This window comes from Rattus rattus, chromosome 14 (assembly GCF_011064425.1).
Source record: "Rattus rattus isolate New Zealand chromosome 14, Rrattus_CSIRO_v1, whole genome shotgun sequence".
Lineage (NCBI taxonomy): Eukaryota > Metazoa > Chordata > Mammalia > Rodentia > Muridae > Rattus > Rattus rattus.
The window spans coordinates 64,698,649-64,718,130 of NC_046167.1; the positions used below are offsets into that span (position 1 = coordinate 64,698,649).

Sequence of the window (19,482 nt, forward strand, 5' to 3'; positions counted from 1 at the left end):
CCTCTCACATGGTACCCAGTCCCCTCACATGATGACAGTCTCCTCTATGACTTGATTATTTATTTTAGATGACATCAAGTTTGATGTTCCCCCAGACTCATGACACTCAGGCAACAGTGGAGAAGTGACCATTCGTAGCATAGGTCAGTCAGACTTTGCAACATGCTCTTCCTCAACAATTGAGACTTCCTGTCTCTCATCTACTTAAAAAAAAAAAAAAAAAAAAAAAAGCCAAAATATCCCAGCCAATTTTCTTTATGGCTGGACACTGACTAAATTCCATAGGATGTTGATTTAAATTGAGCCTGTTTTTCTGGGTGGTAATTCTTGTTCATGTGCCTTTCATCCGAACTAACCTCAGGGGATAAAATGCTCATCTTATAACCAAAAGGACCCGAGTTCCATCCCCAGAACTCACGTGATGTCAGCCAGATGTAGTGGCACACACTTGTAACACCTCTGTGAGAGAGGCAAAAACAAGGTGGACGGATCCTGGGAGGCTCCTTGGCCAGCCAAGCCTAGTCTACTTGGGAAGCTCTAGGCAACGAGAGAGACTCTGCCTGAAAAACAAGGTGGATGACTCCTGAAAAATGACAGCCAAGGTTTAATTTTGGCCTCCATGTTCATCTACGTGCATTAACAAACAAACGAATGAATGAATAAAATTTATCAACTAGAGGATGTATGTAGATAAGTAGAAGATGTGAGAAGGCATTTTCAGCAAACCTTTAGGATATATATGTACACACAAACATGTGTGTCTCTCACCAAGACCTGTGCGTTGTTTTGGCTACACTGGCTGGCCCAAATCCTGCCTCCCCAGTACTGGGAATTACAAGTGGATGTCACTGTGCCTGGATTTTGTGTGGGTGCTGGGCATCAAACTCAGGTCCTTCTGCCTGTGTGACAAGAACTTTATGGACTGAGCCGTCTCCCCAGCTTCGTCGTAACCATTTTAAGTGTGCAGTTCGGTGGCCCTAAGTAGACTCACCACATTGTATACACGCATTATTTATCCTTATCTAATCCAGAACTCTCCATTTGGCGAAGCTCCAATTCAACATACATACATCTAAAAAGCTGTTCCTAGTGAGTCAGAGAGAGGGGTGACCAGACGGCTTCCCTCATGTCCCCACCTGGCATGTTTACTGTGTCTTTCACCCTCCCACTTTGGGTTCTTTATTGAGAAATCTAACTGTGGTGGAAATGAAGGAGTCAGTGAAACTTGCCTATTTGCTTAGCGGTGTGCTGCTAGTTTGGGTTACTCAGAGTAAGTTTCCCGTTGTTACTTTCTTAAAACCCTCACTGATTCCTAGTCCTGTGGATCCCCAGAAGTCAGCCTTGACCCCTGGGATTTCCTGGGCTTCCCAGAAAGCACTGCCTTTTAAATAGCAAAACCTGTGTGAAATAGCCTGACTGGAATGTGGCTGCTTCCTTCCAAACAAACAAACTGTTCCCTCCTGGATTGAGATGGGAAGCTCACAAGGACTTTAGGAAACTTAGAAGCCTCCTCCATGGTGTCAGATGAGCAGTCAATCATCTTGAATGGGAGGAGACTCCTCGCTGAAGCTGTTTATGAATTATGCGGGAGACTGAAGTGATGTGGCCCTGAGGAGTCGTTACTTATGCTGGGGTGGGCGGGGAGTCACTCCTATCCTGTGAGTAACTCCTATGGACTTGCTGCTTCAACAAGCTAGACTCAAGTGAGAGTGTATCATTGGTCTGCTCCCCATCTAGAGGGGACAGACACATAATCATTTGTTCATGTTTCCTCAGGAAAAGGCACATAACAGATATTACACAGATAGCTTGCATAGGAGGTCACATGATTTGCTCATTTTAGCACTATGGAAACTAAGATTCATTTTACATATGACACATATATAACAGAGCAGTAATACCCCACCCCCATGGTAGAAAACTAATTGTCAAACGCTCAGTGTATCTTATCACAATTGGTAGCCCCAGAAACCAAGGAAGCCTGAATAGCGTGTTTAAGTTTGCTCACGATGACTGTGTCTTTAATCTTACTGTAGACAAGCATAGGGCAAGGAAGGAAAAGGAACTGAAGGGGCCTATACATTATTCTGGAGAAACAGAAGGCGTAGGCAGAAGGAGGCAGATACCCTGGACACCAGGTCTGGGTGTAATAGGAATTGTTCCCCTAAATTTCTCCACTACCCATGTTCAAAACTACTTATCCATGTTCAAAGTTATTGGTAAAAAGCAAAAAATCAAACCAGGCTATTCATGACACCCTTCCTGGACCAACAGAGAATTGTTGTAATCCTGAAGCCCAGGAGTCCTCAGAGACAAGAGTTGATGAACTTTTATTTGGGGATGGCTGGTGACATCCAATAGACCAGGAGAGCCTACTTCCTCCTGTGTCCAGTGGTCCTGCGTCAAGTTCTGTAACTTTAGTTCTGCTTCCATTTTCCAACTGAAATCACCACGTCCTAATTCATACCAACATGTGACACCCTCCAGAAACCTCGACCACTGAAAAGGGGGACAAATTTAGCCAGACTCCATTGAGAGTTTGGATGCTGAAGATGTACCTCAGTAGGTAGAATGTTTACCTGGCATGCATTAAACCCCTGGTTTGATCCCCATCATTGTACACCAGAATAACAATAATAACAACAACAACCACCGCCGTCACCACCACAACACAGACACACACAGCAAAACAGGGATGGTGGCATGTGACTCCCCAAACTTGGAGGTAAAGCCAAGATGGTCAGACATTCAAGATCTTGTCTCCTGTTACAGAGGGAATTCAAGTCCAGCCTGGGCTACATGAAACCTCATCTCATATCATATGGGCAAGTAAATAAATCTGAGTAAACTTCCCCCCCTTGGCTGTTCACATTCGGGATAAAAACACTTAAGGCCTCGCCTGTTACAAGTGCCGTGTCTGTAGCCCCAAGGCTACAGTCTTTCTGACTATTCTGAACTAACCAGCCCGCCCCGCACACCATACTTTTTAAGATGAAAAGGTACACTTGGGTAGGTGCTACTGGCAGAGAGGTTTGACGCCAGCACTGTGTTTGCAGATCTGGCTGTTAGGTCAGGTTGTTGATCTAAACTTGAAGTAGTTAGTGTGGGAAAGACAACTTCAGAGGCATTATTTAGGAGGTGAGCAAGCCTGACACGGCAAGCCTAGGAAGAGGGAATGGTAAACGCAGCCACGAGGTAGCTGCTTGTGATAAAGGGAGGGGGGGTTAATATATTAGTAACACAAGCCAGGCTTTCTGAAAAAGTGGTCTTGGTCCTGAAAAAAAAAAAGAAAACACTCCAGCTGATGATTTCTAGGGTATTAATTTCCTGAAATACTGGGTTGGGAGTGACACGTGGGTACGGTTAGGAGGTTCCTACTCCATAGAATGCTTAAGACGTGCAAATAAGACATTTAGGGTTGCTATGAGAAAGGTATTGAGAACATACACATGATGGTTTGTTATTATTAACACATTTATTTGTTTGTTTATTAATTTATTTATTATTTTACAGTACTGAGGATTGAACCAGAACCTTAGGAATGCTCAGTAAGCATCCTACTATGCAGTGGTATTCATGCCCGTTCCATCTATCCTATGTATGTGTATATTCATATATGTTCAGGTATGTGTGCACAAGTGTGTGTGTGTGTGTGTGTGTGTGCGTGCATGTGCGTGTGCGCATGTGCGTACACTCACTCACACATTAACTTTGGAGGCCAAAGATAGGGTCTCTATAGCCCAGAACTTGCCAAGTGGGTCTAGCTGGCCAGTCAGTGGGCATTAGGAATCAACCTGCCTTTTCTTCCCTGGTGCCGGGGTCCTAAGTGTACATCACAACACCTAGTTTCTGTTCACATCAGTCCTGGGGATCAAACTCAGGTCCTTGGGTTTGAAGGCAAGCCATTATTAGCTATGCCGTCTCCTCGGCCCCTCTGTGATACACATATCACTCACTTAAATATGTGAGTGATATGTGTGTTGTTGAAACATCTGTGAAAACGTCTGTGTCCACATACCTAAGACCACGAATGTCACGGGGTCCCCTTTCCTCTTTACTGAGCCCTTTCTCTCCGCCCAGCTTCCATTTGTACAGGAGGAGGCCCAGGCTGAGTGCATTTTGGCTTCAGCGAGGAACTTGTAGAGAATCTTGGCATGCAGTTCACCAGAAGCTGAGCTACACAGGAATGGGAAATCACTCATTGGAAGTCCCCCAGAATGAACTGTCCCCTAGGACAACGTCAGAGATGGATGTGCTAGTGGGAACCGGCTTTCTACAAAGCCACGGGCTGCGACTCCTCACCCTGGCGACACGAAGCAGGTGGCATTATTTCAAGCCCATTGTCTTAGTGCACACAAAATCAAATGAGGCATTTTAAAGAGGACTCACGTGGGGGGAGGGAACCTAATTATCCTCCTCTAGTGGGGTCCTTTTTAATATGCTTGTGTAAGCAGAGTTAAGGAGCCATCTTGACCCCCTGTTTTTCAGTTCCCAGAAAAGAAGACATCTTTGGGCAGACCAGTATGTCAGAAAAAAAGTTATCTTTGCTTTAAACTCCTCTCTTTCCCCCACCTTTAATCATAGTCAAGACATTTGCATTCCCTGGAAAACACGGACTCCATTTATGTGATGCATTCAAAGACATTCATGTCATTCTCAGAAGCGTCAGGAGAACCGATCAGTCCCTGTGGGTAAATCGCTTTGGGATTTCCAGGTCAGAGATGCCCAATGGGCATTAGCACCATTTGTTTCTGTGGAGACTCCTCAGACAACTGTGGTTCCACGAGTCTGATTAGGACTCAAAGCTTTTAACATCGTGTTAGAGGGGAGAAGAATCTCTCATACTTCCCTTTTACCCGGTTCTCAGACAACCAAGGAGAATTCGCTCATTACTGTTATCGTGTAAAAGGGCTTTGCTGCCCAGAGGTAGTTATTTACGTTTCTCTCCCAAGACAAGTTCACTTGCTAATATATACCCGAATCAAAGATAAGGTAACATACGGTTTTTATTTCCCGCAGGCGACCATTATAAAAGCCTACATCTCCTTAATGTTTGAAGATCTTGTAGAGATTATCCTGTGATTTCTTGTTCTCTCATGCATTCTGCTTTGACCAGCATAACACTGTTTATGGGAAGTATATCACCTTGAAACTGTCTCCATTCAGTCTCACATATTTAAAAAAAAAAAAAAAGCCACCCAGCATGTCGGTGCTTATTTTAAGAAAGAAAACACGTTTACCTAGTAATTATTTTCGAGAGTATGACTTTCACAGTCACAAGTACTAGATGGCATTATAAATAAAACGGTATTTTTAAAGATGGCTTTCAAAAACAACTAAGTCAGTGGCCGCGTTGCATGGCACATGAAAATGTGCTCAGGGTAAGCATGGTGAAATAATTCTTAACGATACAGCTCAGCTCAACGCTGTGGAGCGACTGGTCTCCTTGTGGACCACGTCTCTGAAATGCATGCTCCCACCAGTTATGCAATCATAACAAATCTTAGAAGTAAATAAAAGGAACAGCCACTTGTGGCTTGGGAGAAAAACTCTCCTAACAGCATCAAATGCGAACCCTGGAAGTGCAATATACTTGCAAATTCTGGAATGTGGTTCAGAGGACCCTCAGACTGGTTCAAAAGATGAGAACGATTCTGTTTTTAATAGATAAAGGCCATGATTAAATTGCTTCGTATAGAAGTAAAGCGAAGAGATCTTTCTAAAATGAATACATATGGTTTCAAACACGTATATATAATTAAGTAGTTTAACACTGAATCGTGTGTGTTTGTGTGTGTGTGTGTGTAAATATATGCACATGACCCCAAGCATCTGTGGAGACCAGAGAGGGCATCGGATTCCCTGGAGATACAGGTAGTTGTGAACTGCCCAAGGTTGGTGTGAGGTCCTCTTAATTGATTGGGCATCTTTTTAGCCCCACCCACCTTTTTTTTTTTTTTTTGGTTGCTTTGTTTTGTTTTTCGAGATAGGGTTTCTGTGTAACGGGGCCCTGGATGTTCTGAACTTGCTTGGAAGACCAGGCTGGCTTTGAACTCACAGAGGTCTACCTGCCTCTGCGCTTTAGAAAGGACTCCCTTACAAGCCTGGAGCCTACCAAGCAGGTCAAACTCCAGCAATATGCCTGTCTCTGCCTCCCTACTGCCCGGGTTATACACTTGTTCCGCCTCACCCACATTGCTTAATAGGCCCCAGAGCTCTGTCTGAAGCCCTCATCCATACACAACAAGCGCTTCACAGGCTGAGCTAGCAGCATGGGCACCATGAGACGCTCTACCGTAAAGAGGCTGCATAATTAAGTGCAAATATGGAGAAGTTCAAAAGTCCTCAGAGGGCACCCTAGACAGCTGGCCACTAGACGACATTAATTTGTGAATAAAATGGTCTTGACCTCCGTAATTCTAGTAGAAGGCACCGTGCATGTGAGTGGAAAGGACAACCACCTCGTGCTCCTCGCCTCTCACAGGCTGGCGACTCACGCCGAAACACAAACCAGAGCCTTTATGTCTTAACACCATAGATATTTCGGGAAGAATCCTCACACTATGGTACACGCAGACCTGGGGTTCACACGGGATGATTCCAACCGCATAAGATAATTCCGGCCATTCAGATGTCTGCAGCGTCACAATCCTTCCTCCCTTAGCATCAAGCTAGAAACGACGGGATTGAAGCTACTGCAACCTCCTCCTGACAGCCTGCTGGTGTTCCCCTACATTCAAATAGACTGTATTTGATATTTCCAAAGGGATTCAGGAAGCAGAAGAAATAGACTCCATGTTGGAAAAAACCAAGAACAGGATTTACATCTGAGGAGAATCAATACACAGAGACTGATGCTCAGTTCAAAGTCACAACACTCCTTTAGCGGTTGCCTTAGCAACCAGGTAACTTGCCAGGTACCTTGGCTTCCTCTGCACCTAAGCAGATAATGGCAAGGCTCTGATCCCACCCTGCCCACATATTTCCCCTTACCCTGCCTCATAATCTTTGCCATCTTCCGGGGTGGGGGAGTAATAATGAGGTAGGACATCCTTAGGCAGCCAGGGGCCAAGCTTGAATGCCCCCATCTTAGCCTCACTGTGGGGGATCTCCAAAGCCAAATCCCCACTTCCTCATAAAACATCATGCCTAAGGTCTGTAAGCGACTCTGTCAGAAGACACACTATTTGCTCCCATGACTTGGAGCCATGGGATTAACTGTAATCACAGAAATGAATGTGAAGACAGACGCCTCTTAGATCACCCCTCAAAGAGAGGAATGCATTTCAAATGGAAAGCGAAGCCCATTGTTCTGTTTCCTGAGCCCTCCCTGCCAGGAAATCTGTACTCCCAAGGTAATGTCCGCATACCAGTTTTTCAAACACTAAAGGAAAAACAAATAAACCGAACAGGTGTTTCTAAGTCCTAGACACTCTGCAGAGTCTCTTTGAAGGTTTTGGAATGCAAGCCACTTATACTTCCAATCCATCAGAAAGCAAAAAAAGGAACAGAATGGGCCGAGCTGTGGGTACCTGTCTAGTCTTGCAAAGAGCCCAATCCATAGATTTGGATGCATCTTGAGGTGCTGAGAGCAATAAGCAGTCGTTCACTTCCTCCTGCCTCCTGGGTGAGGCAGAGTCAGAAGCGGCAGGCTATACTTTAAAGGCAGTGGGGGCAGCATTAAACCCTGTGTCTGTTCCCATCACCCTCTGATCAGGACCAGAAAAAAGAGCATCCCCAGGGGTCTGTGAGTGGCTGTGGTGACATAGACTTCTTACATTCAAGTTCCTTTTGACCAAGGACTACATAGGTCAAATTGTGGGTGAGAATCTTGTTGGGACTCATTGTTGAAGCAAAAGGCATTCTAAGGGACGTATCTGTTGGGTTCTTTTCTTCTTAGAACAGTTTTTTTCTGAAGTTTGGGCAATGGCTGGAAAAGCATTTGGGGAATGGGGAATTCCTCCACACGTGACTCCTTCAGCTCCCGAATTGAGAAGATATACGAAACACCCAGTAACACGTGTATCCTTATTAAACAGGGGATGTTCCTGCAAACAAAATCTGTCAGGACAGAGATTCATGTTCATGCTAATGGGAAGTGATCATGGTTAGTTTACTCCAAAGCCTATTTCAGCTTTCACTTCTAGGCAAAGCACATCAAAAGGGTATCGCTGTCACACGAGATTTGAAATGTCTCATGTCTCTAGTACTAGCGAGAACCTATAGGGAGAGGGGAAGAGAACATTAAAGCTGACTTCCACCTCTTCCTTCCACACAATACTTAACAATCCATACATAGTTTCGCCTGTCTGTTCGAATATACACCTATTCCTCCGGAAAAGACAGAGGACCCCAAACATCTTGTCGTTTCAAAGGAATTCACACACGCACACATGCACGTGTGTGTACGGTTTGTAGTTTTTGCTACCTAGCCTTAAGTTCCAGGAATGACCACACTACCAGCCCCCGCCCAGATTCCCTTAGATCCATGGATAAAAAACAGTGTACACATGTGCACACACACACAGACACAGACACAGACACACACACACACACACACACACACATACAGAGACACAGACACACACACACACACACACACACACACACACACCAGTTAAGTGGTATTATGGGTATGTGGAGGGACTGAAATGACCAACAATACAGCTCTTCTTCCACATCAAGAAGGATGCATGCTTTGCCGTGCTTGAAAAACGGTCTTCACAGATAACAGCAGACAGAGCAAGCATGGGGTGCGGGTATCTGACCAACGATAGCACCAAGGGAATTAGAGGGTAAGAGATGACGATCTCAGAGTGTTTGTCTCTCCCAGTTGCACTAAAACATCTTCTTCATACCCCGCATAGAAAAGGAGGGAAGGTGGGCATGTAAGGACAGCTCTTTCTGGCCCTTTCTCTCATACTCTCTCCTGGATTCAGGGCAGAGAGACTTTGGGACACACAGACTTAGGATTCCCAGGAATCCAGGCATTTGCCTTCACTCCTTCATGACACATCCACCTTTGGCCTCTCTCATCAGATTGTCCTTTGCCACAAGAAAGAGTGAGCTATAACAGTGACACAACTACTCAGCTTCAGGGTAAAACTGAGACTATTATCTATTCCTCTTCTCATCCTCCAATTACGCCATTCTGTCTCCCTTCCCCCTGATTAAACCTGGCTCGAACTTGTGAAATCCAAAAGGCTGTTGTGCACAATGCCTTCTGGAGCTAAAGGGGAAAAGCTCTCTGGTTTGTAAGATTTTTATCAACTAGCAAGACACTGCCAACTCATTCCCCAGAGTCATAGGGAGGTCACGGCTGACGAGAGGCTTGAGGGTAGGACAGATCTCCTAGTGATGGGCAGAGGCCTCTCCCACCAGTGTACAGACCCGGCAACCTCTGGGGTTTTAACTCCTTACTCATATCCAAGCCTTCCTATCTCCACCAGAATGGAGCTGGAACTTCAGACAATTCTGCTGCTAGCATAGAATGTGACTCCAGGCCCTAGAGTGTAGGGACTAAGGAGCTGGGAATGGCCCAGCTGGTAAACTGTTTGCTCACGGTGTCCCTGTAACCCCAGTTCCCAGGAAATGGAAACAGAAGAGTCACTGGGGCTTGATGACCATCCCAGTCTAGCCAAATCAGTGAGTTCCAGGTTGAGCAAGAGATCTTGTGCCCCCAAAATAAGGCGGAGACACTGACTTAGAACTTTGGTCTTCCACAAAGATGTACATGCATAGGCTCGCACATGTATGTACACACACACATGCACTAACATGCATATGTTCACACACACACATTCACATAGGCATGTGCACACATGTACATTCATGTGCACACCTACCCATTCATCCCATATACATGGTTTGATCTTAAACCTTGGGAAGTTTGGAAGGAAGGTGTAAATAAAAACACTAAGGCCTGCCTCGGTCCCAGGATATTTCCAGAGAGTCTTCTAGAGAAGCCTCAGTACAGATGACACTGTTACTAAGTAATCTCAAAAATAAAACCGATGGTATTTGACAGCCATGAAGGATTTAAAAGTATAGTTCTCTCTCGTTTCTGGCTTTCCCTCATTTCTTTTTTTTCTTTTCTCTTTTCTTTTTTTTTTTTTTTTTTTTTTTTTTTTTGGAGCTGGGGACCCGAACCAGGGCCTTGCGCTTGCTAGGCAAGAGCTCTACCACTGAGCTAAATTCCCAACCTGCTTTCCCTCATTTCTTGTGTAAAAACAGATATCCTGCTTTGGTCAAGGGACACTGTGCGGTCACTCCCTAACTCTGAGTATCATGTCATTGTCCACAGATGTTTTCAATGCCTCAACTTGTCAGGACGACAGCAGCCTTCTCAGACTGGCCCTGGCTCTCATTTTGCCAACACCTCAAGGTCATGGGCTCCCTGAGTGCAGTTGGTTATGTCACCTGCTAAAGAATCTTCCATTACCAGTGATTTTCAAGTCTGGCCTCCCCCACTGCCCTGTCCCCTTCAAACTGTAGGAGGCAGAGAAGGAGCAGCATCCTTCCATCACCACCTCCCACAGAGCAACAGTGACAAGCAAGTTTTCCTAGTCTCAAAGGTTGTGGGGAGAAGAAAAAAAAAACAAACAAACCACAAACTCAGGTCCCAAGGCTACCCTCTACCATCACACCCCCACTTCACACACCTATCATAAGCCATGGGTCAGTTTACCTGTGCTACTACTGACTAACCAGCTATAGTCGGGGTTCCTCCGCCCCCTCCGGGTGTTTGATTAACTTGATAGAGTGACTCACAGAATTAGAAGGAATAGCTATCTAGTTCATCACTTGTGGGCGGGTAGACTTGTGTGCCTGGGTGTGGAGGTTGATATTAGTGGTTCCCCTCCACTGATGGCCACTTTATTCATCGAGGCAGGAGCTCTCGATTGAACTCATAGATAATGCTAGTGTACCCCCGCTAGTTTTCTTTAAGGATCTCCAGCCCCGGCCTTCAGGGTGCTAGAATTAGTGACGGACCACCACACCCACCTGACATCCACATTGGTTCTGGGGAATCTGTGCTCACGCTTGTGAATTAAGTAATTTCCGCTGAACTGTCTCCTCAGGCCAGTAACTTATTTGTTTTGGTTTGTTTATAAATGAAGGATATCACAAAGGTCTACACGAAGATCTGTAAAGAGGCAGCTATGGGGAGGTTGGCAGAGCCTCCAGGCCCATTGCATCCAGTACGGTGTATTCCTGTCTCTTTGGAAACTTTACATTTTCTATGCTGATTCAAGAATTGCTCTGCGTAAGTACGGGCTCTTCCAGAAGGTTCTCGCTAAGGAACTGGAGCTTAACACTGCCTACTCCCAGGTCCCCAGGATGCATATGCAGGTGTCAGGTGACCTGGTGATGGAGGAGATGGTGCAGGGTGAATGGAATCAAGAGAACAACTTAACCTCACTGGATTAAGGTTCTGAAATGAGGATGATTTCTACCTCACTCAGAAGCCACAAGACTAGAAAGAGAAGCTGAAACCACATAGCACAAGAAGTTGGGCCTTGAACTAGTTAGACAGTGATGTGACCAAGTAGGGAGTGTAGAGGGCTGGTCCTTCATAAAAGAGCTCAGTTTCCTACTTGCTTGTGTTTGATTTTCCTGTGTCCTTAGGATCAACTACTCACCATGACTATTTGTCCTAGTTTCCATTGCTGGGAAGAGACACCTTGACCAAGGCAACTTTTATGAAAGTCAACATTTAATTAAGGCCGACTTACAGTTTTCAGAGGTTCAGTCCATTCTCATCATGGCAGACGTGGTACTGGAGAAGCTGAGAGTTCTACCTGGGCAGACCTTAAGCATAGGACTTCAAAGCCCACCCCACAGTGACGCTTTTCCTCCAACAAGGCCACACCTATTCGAACAAGGACACACCTCCTAATAGTGTCATTCCCTGTGGGCCAACCATTCAAATGCATGAGTCTATGGGGGTCAAATCTATTCAAACCACTACACTAATTAACCCATCATAGCTTTACAATCTATATTAGTGCTCACGCCATTTACCAGGCCCACAACCGATAGGATTCTTCCAGAAATGAGTGTCAACTCACTCTTACGTCTATCCAGTCTATCACCCTTCACATATCACTTGCGTACCTACTGTGTGTCAGAGGACAGGACCGGGACACAGTGAGCTGTCTCCAAGTCAAGCCTCAAATGCTCAGAACACAGTGTGTGGCAAGCAAACCTTCCATTGCTATACCTTTGAGGCATTTAACCATGTAAGCAAGATGACGGTTTTCTGCCCTTTCCTGCGGTCGTGAAGAGGCCTGTAGAGGCCTGTAGATGCTCAGAGGTGTGCTTGGAAGATAACCATCTAGGAGAGATACCACATCAAGTGCCACAGCATGAGCAAGGAATAAGTATTTTGTGAAGCCACCAGTCTAGGACTGACTGTTTCTGACACAAAACTGCATCCATCCCTCCCTGACTAATACAATAGCTTCCAATCGCTCTATTGTCATCCGCTTGGCAAGGAGTCTGTGAAGAATGCCTAGTGTCACTTCTGCCACCGACTGCCTTTCATGCCTCTTCATTTCTTTAATATTACCTGTAATCATGCCTCGCCTCTTCAGCTAGTCTAGGGTGTCTTGGAGGCTGTGACCTTGACTTTAACTTTCAGAGTTCTCTTCACCCTACAACTTTCTCCCCTCCTTTCCCTAAATGTCTCCCCAAATTCAGGAGTGAGCTTTGCACATACGCAACCACCTGTTGCTGGCTTGGCACAGTTTCAAATCCTGAGGTGCGTGAGACAGCGAGACTCGTATGGCTTTCGTGTCCACTGAGTAGAGGAGACTAACCAGTCCCTTGAACAAACACAACAAACACAAGGGCTACGGGACTGGACGGAGGTGGTAGGACTGAGCTAGGAGGACGGTCTGCCTTGAATGGGAGGCAGAGGGTGAAATGAGTATCGAGCAGAAGCATCACCTACCCACGTCTTTTAAGTATCTCTGAGCCTTGGCTCTGCCCTTTCTTCTCCAGGATGGGAAGTGAGCTAGCTCTCTGGCTGCGCCTGGACCGAAATGTGGATTCTTCTGGGTAGGAGTGATCGATGTAAACTTTGACCTCTTTCTCCTTCCCACAGGCAGGGCTCTGCAGACTCAAAATGGCTCCAGTTATGACTACCAAGGTCTACACTACAGGGCACCAGGGAGACGGTAAGTCCCTTTGGCTCTCACTCTGACTGTAGTAGCGTATGAATTCTGGCTTCTACCAGCTTTGTGCGCTTGCCTTTTTTTTTTCCCCATTGGCTCAGAACTTGGAAAGAGAACTCTCAACCCTTTTAAGATAAAAGTTTTCATACGGAAACCTTCTCCTTCTTCCCCAACAGACCTCGAAACTAAATTAGGAATCACTACCCTAATCTATCAAACCTGTCATTTTAAAGAAAACCCCCTTCAGATCTCTGATTTAATGGCTCCAAAGACAACTGCGACATTGAGAGGTTTGGCCCCAAAGGCAAATGCTGTGACGGTGAATCGGGAGGTAGGGGTGGGCCAGAGGTTTATTTCTGTGCTAGTGTGAAGCATGGAGTGGGGTTCATAGTCAATATCCACAGTGGGACGAGGGAAAAGCAGAGTCTTTAGTCACCCCTCATTTGTGACTTTATAGACACATTTAAAAATATACACCGAGAATTTCTTAAATGTGTCCTTTCTTTAAAAAAGAAAATGTAAAAAGAATACTTGAATCTATTTAAACACATACGTCATAATCCTTGGGGGCGAGGATGAGGCTGTGACATCATCAGAAACAAATACTATGACACAGGTACTACCCTCCACGCTTATTTCTGGGCACGAAGAGAGATTCAGAAAGAAGGTGTGTGGGAGTAGTGGGGGTGGGGACTCCTGATTGTAACACTAATGGCTTCCTTTCTGCCTAGACAGATGCTCAGACTTCCCCTACCCCCCAAATATTAATCACAAGAAGAAACGAAGGATAGATGTCAAATGAATGACAGAGAGTCTTTGGAAATGCTTCCAGAGGTTAGGTGGGGTGGCACCTAGCTGTAATCCGAACCTTTGGGAGGCTGGCACAGGACATCTCAAGTTTAAAGTCAGCCTGTGCTACTGCAATGGTATTAATTGTCAGCTAGACAGACTCTAGAATTGCCCAGTAGCAGACCTTTGGGTATACATATGGGGGGGGTTGTCTTGATTATATTAATTGATGTGGGAAGATCCATCCCAACTGTAAACAGGACTAGTCTTTGGCCAGGGGATCCGGGATTGTATAAAGTCAGTGTTTCTTAACCTTCCTAATGCTGTGACAATTTAATACAGTGAGTTCCTCCTGGTGTAGTGATCCCTCCCAACCAGAGAATTATTGTCATTGCTGTTATGAATTGTAATGTAAATATCCGATGGGCAGGATATCCGGTATGCAAGCCTTGTGACACTGAACTGGTACCTTGACCTCCTGAAGGGGGTCACAGGTTGAGAACCCCTGTAAAAGTAAAGGAAGACATCGTGGCATCATAACGCATCCCTGCATGTATCCATGGACCCCTCTCTCTCCCCCTCCGATTGCAGGTGTGATGTGATCAGCTGCCTCATGCACTTGACCCCTAGGTTTCACCGCCGCAGTCCATTGCCTCCTCCTGAACTGTGAGCTAAAGCAAACCTTGTCTTTTTAGGTTCCTTTATGCCAGAGTATTTTGTCACTGCAATGGGAAAAGAAACTGCGACGGTTACACAGTAAATCTCGGGCCAGCTTGGGCTATAGTATAAGACCCTGTTGCTTCCAGAGTTTAGAGGGCCAAGCATCAGCATAATCCAGAGTGTTTCCAATGGTGTGAAAGACAGAGGAGAACAGAGACACGTAAAAACTTTAAGGGCAGAGCAGTGGTAAAATCTCAGTTAGGATTTGCCTCTGGACAGAGCTTCCGGAAGGAGAGAAATGGGTACCATTATTTCTTTCTGGAGCTCTACAGTGCCCATCACACAGGTCCACGGTATATGACACAAGCTCTCTGCGTCCCTGGATATCCCACAGCTCCCTGTTGCTGACTCCCTTTCAGCTAGAAGGAGCTGACGGTAATACGCAGGAGTCTCAGTCCTTTCCATGTCATGACAGAACTCTCTTGCCACAGAGGCGAGGCGAAGCACACATTACCTACTTGCTCTCAAGTGCTAAGGTTGGGAGGTTCCCAGCTCTGCTCAGGGATGAGATCATAGGTATTGCCTTCCTCCCTAGCCAGCTGCAGGCTGGGTAAGAACACAGGCGAGTGTTAATAGCTGAGCTAGATAGCAGGAATGACAAAGTGCAGATTCCCTGCATTATCAAAGGCCCCAGGAAAGGAAAAGGCACAGGGAGATAGGCAGGAAAATGCAGGATGCATTACAGTTATCCTGGGTCTGCCCAAGATACATTGGCTGCTGCAAAATAATATATATCTAATATATCTATATATCTATATATCTATATATATATCTATATATAAATTTTTTTCTTGTCTGCACAGACATGTTGCTATGGAACCAAACACATGCTTCTGCCATTTGGCCTCTAGCAAATAAAATCTCAGGGCTGGTAAGAGCACTCACTGGATGTCCCTTAAAGGGACAGACACCATCCATGATAAGAGTCATTATAAATTGAGAGCAGCATTGGTCCAGGGCCCCAGCCCTGTACACAGGATACACAACCCAGACACTTGTGTTTTACAAGTGGGTCCAGTCCCTGATCTATGTTGGGCTGTTATTTTTTATGCATTTATTTTTTGTGTTGGGTGGGTCCTAGGGTCTTATATCAAATGCCCAGTACACACTATACTACTGAGCTACTCCATAGCCTCATGCTTCTTCTTGGGCTAAAAACCTCCCCAACCCCTACAAAACCACTATGGCTTCTGTCTGAATTTACTTTGCATCTAATTGGTAAAGAACAAGTGGCTTATGATGTTTTACATAATTAATATCCTCTGAATGTCAAGAGCTAACTACTGACTTGACACCAGCATAGGACCAAGTCATTTACAACTGTACTTCGTGAACTCTGGGGGATCCTGCCTGCCTTTCTACAGTTGTTTGTTTGACTTTTGGCCTTAGATCCTTGTCTACAACTTCATTCTTTACCCAAAGGAAAATACAAAAGTGCAGTGTAGATAGTTTGCCATTCTTCCTCTTAGTTGTCTCTTGGGTTTAGTCTAGTCAAAATCCCGAATTCTATAAAGACCTTTGGGCCTTGTGGAGGACAACATGCCTTCAGGTCTACATCGTGTGTGTGTGTGTGTGTGTGTGTGTGTATGCATTTTCTAGGAATATGCATTGATTTTCAACTTAACAAGATTTCGAATCAACTAGGAGTCACACCTCTGAATGTATCTGGGAGGGTATTTCCAGAAAGGTTTAACAGAGGAGGGAAGACCCACTAGAATGCAGGTGGCACTGTTTAATCCCCTGGGCTCCCAGCCTGAACAGAGAGAGTGAGTTGAGTGAGAATGTTACTCCTCTCTCTGCTTATCGACTGTAAGTAGGATCTAACCAGCTGCCACATGCTGGTTCCTCACCGCGAAACACACGTGTCGACGGCTACTCTCTGCCCGTGACAAGGTGGCACTGCCAAAGCAGTGGTTGGGAAAGGGAGTAAAAGAAAATATACAATTGTGTGGTTACTCAGTCTGAGCTCAAAGGTCCCCCTCTCCAAAGAGGAGGGAAACTCAGGGACTCGCGAAGCTCACTAAACTTACAGAATTCCTGGGTCCCTTTCTGAGATGGCATCAGCAGTAAGTAATTGCTGGGTGATGAGAGACTTCCCAGGCACTTCTAGGCTCCCTGCAAGCTGGACAGGGAGCTCTGTGGGTGACTCTGTTGGGTTGTTACCCATGCTGGAATGGCTTTTTGGTGAGCTTGTAGACTTCCCCATGCTCCGGGAAGTATCCCTGTCCCTACCTTTCTTTAATCCAGGAAACTCGCTGGTCCACTAAAGCTTGATATGTGTGCATTCAATTCTTTGTTATGCCATTGCTGCCCTCTCTGAGATGAACAGATATTTGTTTGCACACTCCTGGGCAGAGTCATGCAACATATGCCCCTGCCATTGAAGTCTACATCCAATGGCTTCCAGGCACACCTACCCCGTCAACCCTTCTTGGTAGCATAACAACTATGAAGCCAAATGGCACTAATTTAGCATTCACCTTAGGGCAATGGGCTTCAATCACTACCTTACTAGAGCTTTATTTCTATTGGATTACATAAATGAATCTATTCCCGTGGAAATAAACTGTGGATTGAAAACAATAATCTCTCCTCGGGACCACCCAGCTAAGAGTCAAATGCTGTTCTCACGCCCCTGGCTCTGCTTCTGTCTATGATGTCACAGGTCTCTTGGAGCCCACTGGGCCCCAGCTATCACATCTGCACACAGGGACTTTCCCAGATAGTCTGGGAGGTCCCACAGACTGCTCATAACCAACTGTTATTTTTCATGGCACTCACAAGACACAGCCATGTGAACTAGACAGAGAGTTTCCCTTTACCCACAGGCTTATCTCTGTGCCCCAGTTGTGGAAGGAAAGACACTCTTGCTGTTGATCTCTCTGAGATCTGCACAAGGTGACAGCAGCCACAAGGGCAGCTCGTGAGGAGAGATGTGGGGACTTCGAGAAGCATGGAGAGAAGTCTCTGCACAAAACTTCCTTTTCTAGGAGCGGCCCAGGCAAATGAGGTAGAGGTCTGAGAAAGTATCTTGACTCCAAGCTTGAGACCACTTATCAAATGCTTGGTCTTGAGGCCTCACCGCATCAAACACCAAAACAATAGATGGTACACTTCAACGTTCACTCACCCTCTGACGACAGCAGGTTCGTTTCTTGTCAAGAAGAAAGTTTTGGTCTATTTTCTTTGGAAAACTGAAAGAAGAAGAAGAAGAAGAAAAATGGAACAAAGAATTAGAAAACAGCTTGGAGTCCATTTTCCGAATTGGCAGAAGTAGGTAGGCAGGCCTGGGGAGGGCCAGGATGTTAGGGGTTAGTAGATACATATAATGATATGTGGCAAACAACATGTATTTTAAACACCTTTCAACCATCAATGTACAGAAAAATCATGACATACATGAATTATTTACCATGAGTTATATGGCCCCTTTGACAAGGCACATACATTGTGGTATGTGGAAAATATTTGTAGGTGTGTCTTTTGAAAGTTCCCTGTCTTCTTCCTTCCTCCCCCAGGTGCCACACCTCTAAGTCTTGACCCATAACTTCTCTGTAACTAGGTTTACAAGGGAACTCAAACTGGGCAAGAGGTGTGGAGGCTTCCTTCTAAGTCCACTGAATAACATCATGCCTTGGTCAGAATGTCTCAAGTGCTCACTGGTCCAACCAGCTGTGGCAAAGAACCAAACTGGCCTGAGTGTTTGGCCAGAGGAATGGTGGAGGCTGTTAACCTGGGAAGCGAAAGAGCAGCAGCTCCATCCCAGTTCAAGGTGGGAGCTTTAAGTCTCCAGAGACTTTGAATGGAGCTCTGTGGGTCTAGAGGGGATATGAAGTGAAACTATCTCAATAGGTTTCACTTCACCCCTGAGTCTTGAGTCCATTTTAACCTCTTCCTGATGATTTCTTGAGAGTCAACAGATGGTGAGAGAAGTTGTGAAGCCATGAGATCATGAGATGAGGCCATGAGGCTATGAAGCCATAGGACCATGAGGCCATGAGGCCATGAGGCTATGAGGCCATGAACTCATGAGGTCATGAGGCCATGTGGAGAGTTTTTGCTGAGGGCCCCCCACCATCTTAACGGTGTGTTCTCAGATTTGGGAAGGCCTGCCTCGGTGTGCCTGAGAGAAGTACCTGAGCAGGTGGCACCCACCCCGTAGTGCTGTCAGTCAGTCCCAGCCCATGACATCTAAATGTGGTTTTGGGTGCCGAGAACAAGTCCTAACTGAAAAGATGGCCAGAGACAGTACAAGCTGTAGACTCTGGGACACCCCAGCCACACCTCTGACACGATCTTGAAAAGCAACACGCTATAATTCACTCACACAGGAAGAACCCTTTTATCAAGACAGTCAGGAGGACTGCTGGAAGAGTGACAGGCCTGAGAAAGCCCAGTTCAGAGTCTGCCCCAGTGTGCTTCTCCGCTCTGCCACCCCTAACTGAGGGATTCCGGGCAGGGGAACCCTCTGCTTGTTTTCCTCATTTGCATATTGGCAATGATCCTGCCAGCTTCTGTGTGCCTCTCTGTGAGTCCTACTGCAGCAGCAGGCATTCAGCAGAGACAACAGAAAGAACACCCTTGCTTACCCTTCAGCTCGACACACTGATGTGCCTCTAACAAGAGGAGAGCTGTACAGTTTTAGAATCTGTCTGGATGCGAATACCTGAGTCGCCTTGACCGTCACCCCACTGTCCCGATCTGATGACACAAATAAAGACAGAACAAAACTGTTCACAGTAGAGCCATTAGATGGTAGAGATGGGGGGGAGGGACGCAAGTGACAGAAACCAGA

The 19,482-nt window shown here is 45.8% G+C and overlaps 1 protein-coding gene across 3 annotated transcripts in view; it reads right to left on the minus strand.

Moving 5' to 3' along the window:
* Atxn1 (ataxin 1) overlaps positions 1–19,482 on the minus strand; it is a 286,644-nt gene that overhangs the window by 157,235 nt on the left and 109,927 nt on the right. For all 3 annotated transcript variants that reach the window (XM_032919591.1, XM_032919589.1, XM_032919590.1), the window contains one exon: positions 17,818–17,881. The gene's annotated coding sequence lies outside the window, so the exon portion shown is untranslated. The remainder of the gene's footprint in view (positions 1–17,817; positions 17,882–19,482) is intronic.